Here is a 9,772-nt window from a genome sequence, read left to right on the forward strand (position 1 = left end):
GGTTCAAAAATTAAGCATCAGAGGGGAAATGAAGCCCAGTACTTTGGCATATGCTAAATAAAGACTTTTCCTTTTGAAGAATTCCATTTCCTTACACCATGAAATATGCTCCACATCACTTGGGGCTGAGTAATATGTTATCAATAGTGAGCTTCCAGAAACTTCTGAAGATACTTCATCAATCATCTGTGGACTGACTGAACTTTTGGAAATCTTGGCACAGACCCATAAAAAAAGTCCTGAAGCTATTGCCAAAATTACAACATGTAACATCTGCAAAACAAAAATAATTGATATTTTTTATATAACACGTTGACACTAAATGTTTCCAGAAGGTAATTGTTTTTTATTTTTACACAAAACCATATTAATGCCATGTTGTTTGGCCTTATATTAAAAGGTAAGGGTGAGCAGAGAGGATAGGAATCAAATAACGCCTAGATTTTTCATAGTTCTGGATGGTTTGATGAGAATACTAGCAATCTTGCAGACAAAATCAGTAGGGATTTTGCTAGTAAGTGACGGGGTTCCAGTGAAAATAATCTCAGTTTTATCCATGTTTAGTTTCAGAAAGTAGGAGTTGAGGCATTCTGTTATTTTATTCACACAAGCAGAAGTTTTTATCAATTAGAGCGGAGAATCTGACAGTGGATGTAAAATCTGACAGTAGTAATATGTAGATGATGAATAACAATGGACCAAGAACGGATCCCTGAGGGACACTTTGCTTCACAGGGACAGTAGGAGATCAAAAATCCTGCACTAATATGTAAAATTTTCTATCAGAGAGATAGAAATACCCACATCTGAGAGGTGGAAAATAAGTAAATCATGACAGACGGAGCTGAGGTTGAGTAAAGTAGTACCAGAAAGTAGTAGGTCATTTACTACCTTTACAAGGGCAGTTTCAGTACTATGAAGTAGGGCTGCATGATTTATCGCGATTAAACCACACGTGATTTGGCAAAGGCTGTGATTATTTAATGCGCAGCTTGTCAGAGCGGTACGGCTCTGTGATCAGCAGTAAATGCTTCTCCATCTGAAAGCCAGAGGGCACTCTTGCGCAGAAACTCCAAATATGCCCTGCCGCAGAAGAAGATAACACACGTCATATCGTTGTAGCCGAATAAACAGAAGATTGAAACGCTTTGATTGATTAAATATGACTAATAAACATATGACTGCCTTATTCTGTGTAGTAAGCCACATCATCTCACAGAAGGATGCTCAACTGTCATTATGAAGTGAGTTTGGAGTAAAAAACATGTTATTAAATGTTGTCTTTTGTTGGACAAGATGTTAAAAAATGCTTCTCATGTCTGGAAAGATGTTTGACGCGTGTTGCTTTTTTAAATGTACATTATAATTAACTCAAACTCGCAGTGCTTTCAGATGGATTGGCATTTGGAGCCATACTTCATTGACAAGCTGTGCATAAAAAAAAAATATATAATAATAATCGCAGCCTTTGCGATTTCATAATCGCACTAAGAATCGTGTTTAAGTGATAATTGCGTTTAAGTTCAACGTTATTGTTCATATCGTGTGATAAATCGTGCAGCCCTACTATGAAGTGGGCGAAAACCAGATTGAAAGGGATCAAAGAGATTCTTTTCAACAAGAAAAGACTGAAGCTGGAAGGCAACAGTACTTTCTGGTAATTTGGCAATGAATGGTAGATTTGAAATAGGACGATAATTAGATATAACTGACGGATCAAGGTTGGGTTTCTGGAGAACTGGGGTAACTGTGTCACTTTCAAGTGGTAAAGGGAATGAAGCAGATGCAAGAAATGTATTTATGAAGTGAGAAATAGGTGCAGAGATGACAGAATGGCAGGGTTTCAGGAGAGAAGTAGGAGCAGGATCAAGTCGACAGGATGAGAAAAGAATTTCAAGATTAACTCAGTGATACCAGATCGATTAGTCAGAGAAAAGCTAGTCAAAGACTGGCCAGAGAGATTAGGCCCAAAACTAAACTCAGCGACCTCGTAAGAGAAACATTGGTGGACAGCATCTTTCTTTTCCAGTATTCTAGAAAGAACAGCAGAGCTCATCTGAAGCTAGGGCAACATGAGATGGAGGTTTGGTGTGCTTGTTTACTGTGTCAAATAATGCTTTTGGCCTATTACTTGATTTGTTAATCATAGCAGAACAAAACCAGAACGATCCGAGTTTAGAGCAGATTTGTAAGTTTTGAAGTGTTCAAGAAAAGCTAAATAATGAACAGCGAGGTCAGTTTACCTGTAAGGATGCTCAAGCCTTTAACAAAGCTCAGGAGTGTAGCAAGGAGAAGTGTGGGAGAAAGGGACAGATCTGGTCTTAACAGGAGCATGATCCTGTACAATTCCAGAAATGATGGAGTGGTATTTAGATATCACATCAGTGAGGGAGAAGAGATATCAGAAATAGTAGAGGAGGCACAAAATGCTGCAACATCAATAGTTTTAAGATCGTGATAAGATGTTTTAAGGCATTTCTTTCGCACAGGCAAACTTAGGCTAAATTCAATAAGTTCATGATCAGATCATATATTTGAAAAAATTAAATAAATCCTCTGAACCCTATAAGCAGATTTACACAATCTGAGAAAGTGAAAAAGTTGTGCCCTACTTCAACAAATACTATGGTACTGCCTTTATGTTACATGAATATGGTAATCACGTAGTACCATGGTATATATATAAAAGTATATGGTGTTACCGTCTGATACCACCACGGTACTAATGTAAATGTTGACTGTGGTAGTACTATAAAGGAACAATCACCCAAAAATGAAAATTCTATCTCATTTACTACAGCAGATCTCAGATTATCAATGAATTTGTTCTGTTCCTGTTCCTGTATGAACTATATGCAGTATTTTGGCTGGATATCCTGTACAGACAACAGAATAACACCCTAAATATTTCAGAGCACAACCTGCCGAGTCACATTTCCGCATCCAGCGACCTGCAAACTCTGGCAGTGAAAGCTCAGAACATAAGAGAGTCATTCAGATATCAGGCACAGGTGAAGAAAACCACCTGGTTGGCAGTGTGCTTTATGTGAGTTAGCAGGGGATCTGGATACTGAGGGTAAGTAGGCATGAGGGCATGTGAGCGTGCCTTGTTTCCAACACATTTTCACCTCTCCCAGGGCCTCAGGCAGTAAACACTCTAAATAAATGATGCCTTCTGAGATTCTCATTGGCTCCTTCATCGGCTGATTATTGCCACTAGCTACACAAGCTCGTTTATTTATTTCCTGCTAGAGGTGCGACAATAAGTTCCGCCTGCTTTCTGGAATGACTTGTAATGAAAAGGTACTTGGCAGCTGATTACAGTGTTTAATTTAAGCATAAACATAATCATAAATAGTGAAGAGGTATCCATGAGACAATATAGCTTTCGGCGTAAAATGCAACATGGGAATTTGTGATCTTGAGCAATTTTGCTAACTTTGTGCCATGTGGTCAAATAACTCACTGGGATTGTTATTTTAAGAAATTAGCAGTGCTTGCTAAAGGCAAGAATCATGGGGATTTTCCAAACTTCACCATAAATGTTTTTTTTTTTTTTTCAGAAAATGTGAAAATCTACTTTGGTAACACTTTATTCCGATAATCCACTTTAGACATTCTACTAACTATAAGTAACTTTGTAACTACATGTCAACTAGCAGTTATTAGAGTATTAGTAGACTGTCTGCTTAATATCTGCTAACATTTTATTTTGATGATCCCCAACAGACATATAAGTAACTTTACAAGTATGTCAACTTGTTCTACTAACCCTAACAGTTTACTAATACTGAGTTAGTAGACAGAGTTAGTTGACATGTAGTTGCAAAGTTGCTTAAAGGATGTCTAAATTGGACTGTTTAAATAAATTGTAACCTCTAGTTTACATGAATTTCATTGGATGGTGAATTGTAAAAAGTTCACATGGTTTCTTGGTGTTTCCTGGTGAAGAACTTGATGAGCTTTTGTGAAGAGCAACAGGAAATTGTGTTTCAATCTATTCATGGAATTCGTACTGCACTTTTCAAAATGTTGCTGATGACTCAGAGTCGTTTATCCTGCATTGATTTCCTCCATTTTCATTAAAAAAAACTGCCTGCAAAATCCAATTTTGTCTGCTCCTCAAAATGAAATTATAAAATTAAGGCAAACATTAGCGCCAGTTCGTAAACCCATTTCCCTCCTTGCCTCAACTTAATTGCTGATGGGCTCCATGCATTTTCAGCCATTTAGGTAGAAACAAATTTGGCAATAAACTCTGTGAATAAGAGAGAATACACATTACCATGTGCCATAAACCTATCTTACCCCCACAAAGGGGACACAATAAGGTAGATAAATAATAACTCAGAGTGAAAAAAGAAGAACTGTTGGACAGCAGAATTAATAACCATCAATTCAACTGAAAGCTTTCCGTCATAACCCCGCTGAGTCAACAGGCCCCTACAGGCACAGTTCATATTAAGAAATCTTTTCCCAGAGATGGTCTTGTGGTCGTGTGTTTGTTGAGATTACTCTTCATAAGAAGCACAACACTCCAGAGAACAAACCACAGGAGATGCGAAGTGTTGAGACACCTACTAAGCCTGCAATTAATCCCCCGAGCCAGTGATTCAATTTGCTGTCGCCCTCCAATATAACACAAACAGAAAGCACTGAAAATGTCACTCTGGTTTAGTATAGGACAATGTTTGGATTTGTTTCATACAATGTGTGTCAAACAGGCAAGAGTAATGGTACTTATTCAAAATAAGTACCTACTCAAGAGTATGCGATTTGGACACAGACTTAAGCCTTCGGCCGTCCGCGTTCGTGCACCGTCCGCATGACGTAATTTTCGTCATGCGGAGGGCTCACGGCCGGCCGCACACCCCATCCGCGTGCAGCCCAAATTTTGAAACATATTGCACCATTAAAATATTTCTAATAGAGTACAAATCCTAACCTAAATACACAACATGACAAACTCAATAGCTAGGTTTCCATGCACCTATTTTTATGCACATTTTGGGATATTGCATAAATTGCTGGATGTAAATGCCAAGATGCTCATAAATTCTAAAAATGTGCATAAAAAAAAACGTATGCGTTCAATTAAGGCAGATTATATAATAATAATAATAAAAATAAATTATATATATATATATAATCTGATAAGAAGACATACGCATAAACTACAATGGAAACACATTTACAGAATAAATCCCTTGATGCGCAACAAAAAAATGACTTTGCCTCAGCAGAGTATTCTCGTCGCTTTATAACATTAAGGTTGAACCACTGTAGTCACATGGACTATTTTAACAATGTCTTTAATACCTTTCTAGACCTCAAAAGGTGCAATGACTGTGCTGCCTATGTGTGGTTCAGAAATCCTTTCATCAAAAATATCTTAATTTGTGTTCCGAAGATGAATGAAGGTCTTACAGATTTGGGACGACATGAGGGTGAGTAATTAATGACAGAAATTTCATTTTTGGGTGAACTAACCCTTTAACATGCAATTCAAGGTCTGAAAACTTTAAAAGAATATACTTAAGTACAAACAATGTAAAGTAAATTATTTCCTTAATAAGTGTACTTCTTTATCACAAAGGAAATCTTATTCAACCTCACTGCTGGATCTGTTGTTTAGTGGAGCACGACTGTGCATGTTAGATATGGGGGATGTTGTGGCTTCACATTTCAGGCCAGTTCATCTTTATCTCCTCATGACTGGCCCGTAATTTTAATAAACTGGCACATCTAGCACATTCTCTCGCCAAAAAGATGCATGCAGATGTAGCAGCTTGGCCAGCTCCTCTTCTTTGATTACACTGTGTGTGAGGTCTCAGGTCTGTGTGTGTCTGCCGAAAGCAATATCAGAGGACGTGACAAGATACAGATGGGCATATATTCCGTGTGGACCATTAGCTGAAGCTCTTAGCGGGAGTCTAAATGTATTTTTGTATCATTTTCAAAGCTAGATACATCTAGTATCTATAGTGCCAATGCTACGGTGTAAACTAGTGAGGAGGCATAATTAAACCTGTTAATTTTGTTTTTTAGTTATTATTATTATTCTGTTTTAGAATTAATCTATAATCTATTAATCTAATTAATTCAGATCTATATCAGATATAGTCTATAGTACCAAATATACTCAATAATAAAACAGTGTAATTTTAATGACCTAATCTGTCGAACATGATGCCAGTGAATTGCAGAGCAAACATGTGTTTATTCATATTCATAATGATATTTATATCATTTTCATTGCATTTTTTATTTTTTTTATATTTATCTCCAATAGTCCAAACATCCATACAGGCCTATAGAATGGCGTGTAAATCAGCGATCAAAGGCTTAGGGCATTCCATTTAAACACCTTATCTAAGGATGCTGTGATAGGCGTCGTATTCCTATAGGTAGATGTGGATCAGCTGAGAGTCAGCCGAACCAGTTGTTGAACTGGGGAGGAGAAAAAAAAAAAAAAAAACACATAAATCATATAAAATTCAATATTAATAAACATAATAAACATTAAGAACAAAAACTCCCACATGCAGGGTGTGATTTTGCATTGATGAGTCCTAAACCGATCTCTATGCACAGTCTATATTTGTTCTTCATGCTATAAAGTGCTAAATCCCCACTTTTACACAGGTACATTGTCGAGAATGCCAGTAATATAGTGCGATTTGCTAAGGCAGCATCTTCCGCACTAGGACTTAATATTAATCGAATACAATATCAGTTCTCTTTTTTATTTTATTTTATTGACAAAACACTATTCCACATCCTGCCCAATGCTGTCCTTCAAATAAATGTGCCAACTGAATGCTATGAAAACATACGGTATATAGTGAATTTAATCTATATCTATGCTATATGCAAAAGAGCTATAAAGCAAAAGGACAGTCTTTTGTTGTTTTATTAAAGGAACACTCCACTTTTTTTGAAAATAGGCTCATTTTCCAACTCTCCTAAAGTTAAACAGTTGAGTTTTACCATTTTCGAATCCATTCAGCCAATCTCCACCACTCTCTCAACTACCTCCTGTGTGTACATATGGTCATCTAAGCTGATGAATTTAATGTTAATGATGCATTTTGCAAAGCCATCATGCCAGATGTTAGAGGTTGGATAACTTTCAGGTTTCTTGTAATGTACTTGATGTAATTAATTACCAATATTTATTAAATTCTTTGTCTTAACTTTACATAGCAAGTTGAATAATAATATTGAAACAATAGCAGTTCTACAAAATTTTTGAAAGTTTGAAGTTCAAAGACAGTAAAAACTACTAAAGTAAACCACCAAACAGTTTGATAGCTGGCTGCTGATTCACCACAACAGTACAATAACTAATACATGCCTCTGAGCATTTTTCTTACTTTTTTGTTGTCATTTCTCAATTTTTTGTTTTCCTACATTTTTTTCAGCCTCTTCTGAGTCTCTGTCAAGGGCTTGTGCTTGATACTCATCAACAGTCGTTCAGGCAACATTTCTCTGTGGTTTGGGAATCACTGTCCTTTTCCTTTGGGTCTGTCAAGGAACAAGAAACAAGAGATGGAAATGATACGCATTCATCTTCCTAGATATTTGTCTTCTTACCTCAATAAATGTAAACGGATGAACATAAAATGACTGTACCTGAAGGGGAGGGAGGCAGATCTCAAAGGAGTTAACACGTTATTTGAAGGGTCCACAATTATGCATGTTATGCACATACACAACAGTAATTAATGATTAACTTAACATATAGGCTAGTAAGGGCATATTAGCCAATATTTAAAATGTATTAAACATTTGAAGGATCCACATTCATGCGATAAACAAAAAATAAGCTAGTAATTAATGATTAACTGAATGTACAGTAAACGCCTTTTAGATTTTTTTTTAGCAAACCATATTTTTGTGTAGTAATGTACTTCACCAATTAAATAAACTGAAAAATAAGAAGCTAGTAACTGTTTAGTGTTGGTTTTATTTATAAATTGCTAAAAGTGTGTCACAAAATTTGACTCCCTGTTGTAAAGTGAAAGTTATATTTAGGTTTATTGACCAGAATAAACAATAATTATCACGTTCACACACACATAGAAAGAAAGACAGGCTTTGCAAAACAACAAATTAACTTTTGATTCAGACATTTCCATAAATCATATGAATATCTCAAATTGACAATCAAATTAAACATTAAAAGGCCGTTATTAAACACACCGACACTCATATCACTCTTTATCTCATTTCATGACAATTATCATGTTTACTCGTGTTAGCTTTAGCCCATGTGCTAATCAGTTCAGCTCGCGCTGTGTGCACGCGGCCTACTCAAAACGGCTCAGAATTAATAATTTTAGAAACTTCGACATGTTATTTACATTATATTCAGATTAATATCTAAAATTTCACTCACTAAAGCAAAACAGAATCATATCTTTATTCACACAAGGAAGATTACTCACAGTGCTGATACACTCCGGGATCCGCTCCGTCTCTCTCTTCTCTCTCTCCGACGACATCACTTCAGGCTGACGCATCGACTTCAAAAGCTCCACTTTCAATCACATTTCCGGTTAGATCAATGGATTTTCTAGAGAAACGGTCTGTGCTGATCTGCTCTGCTCTGCTCTGACTCTCTCTCATGTTCTCACGCTGAAAGCAGCGCCGGCGCGACCAGTGGGCGGGACTTATGAATGCGCCGCTACTATTGGCTCTTATGGGTGTCTCTCACTGCAGCACGATTAGTGATTGGATGAATCTCTTTTTCTTCTAGAATTTTTTTTTTTTTTTTCCTTTTCTTAACTTTTTTTCTCTTTACTGGTCTGAGTTACCCGGGTTACATCAATCAATCTGGGTCAGAATCAGATCTGATTTCAACCTCTTATTTGAGTCTTTTGGCTCAGTGTTACCATAATTGTTACAGCCAGTTCATTTGTGTGCGTGTGTAAACTTCTTGCTGTTTTTTCCTGCATAGTGGCTGAATTCTTGATTATTTCACATTTGCAAAAACTTGCTCTGTTTTATAGTCACACTAGTGGGGTGGATGTATCTGTTTTGCACATTTTAGAGCGTGACCCCTTCATTGCTGTGCACTTTTTTCTGCACAGTTGATTTGTAGTTTGTACCACCAAAAGATTCCCAGAGTTTTTTGTATGTTTTCTTATTTCCCATTAATTTCCTATGGCGGTCATTTTTAACCGCGAAGGAGCCAGGTGTGAATTTTTTTCCTGACCCTTTAACACATCTGAATCATGTCCGTGATTTTTGTGTTCACATAGCTAATGCGACTAAAGTCACCAAGTGTCATTCCACTTTAAAACGTTAATCTAATTAATTAGTTTTGTAATTAAAATGTTAATTTTGTAATTAATATATGTGCTTGCATGTAGTTTATATGTGTTTCATCTAAGATTGAAAGTCTATGATTATACATTATATGACTGTGATTGACAGGTGTAGGACTCCACTTAATGACAAGATATGAGCGAGGGCATGAGTAAAGTACAGCCTTAAACTGATGCACTATGTTTAATATACACATCTTAAGACATTCATAGGCCTATTAAATTTGCATTATTTTCCTATGTTTTTACATCATGACAATCTATAAGACTTTAGTTATTTGTGGGACATATATGACATATAGGATTGAAAATACATAAATATTATGCAAATTGTATATGCGGTTTTTGCAGCATATATGTCCCTTATAATATTCTGTTAGAACATATAAGAATCACAGATGTTTTTAACAAAACTTTTCCATATGGGATGATAAGCCTAA

The 9,772-nt window shown here is 36.3% G+C and overlaps 1 long non-coding RNA gene across 1 annotated transcript; it reads right to left on the bottom strand.

Moving 5' to 3' along the window:
- Nucleotides 1–5,955: 5,955 nt before the first annotated feature.
- On the bottom strand, nt 5,956–9,331 carry LOC127505737 (uncharacterized). The gene is made up of 3 exons (XR_007927797.1): nt 8,433–9,331; nt 7,377–7,527; nt 5,956–6,450 (listed from the first exon to the last, which is right to left on the bottom strand). It is a non-coding gene; the product is annotated as an uncharacterized LOC127505737 (long non-coding RNA).
- Between the last annotated feature and the right edge of the window lie 441 nt (nt 9,332–9,772).

The sequence above is a fragment of the Ctenopharyngodon idella genome, chromosome 23, assembly GCF_019924925.1.
Source record: "Ctenopharyngodon idella isolate HZGC_01 chromosome 23, HZGC01, whole genome shotgun sequence".
NCBI classification, from domain to species: domain Eukaryota; kingdom Metazoa; phylum Chordata; class Actinopteri; order Cypriniformes; family Xenocyprididae; genus Ctenopharyngodon; species Ctenopharyngodon idella.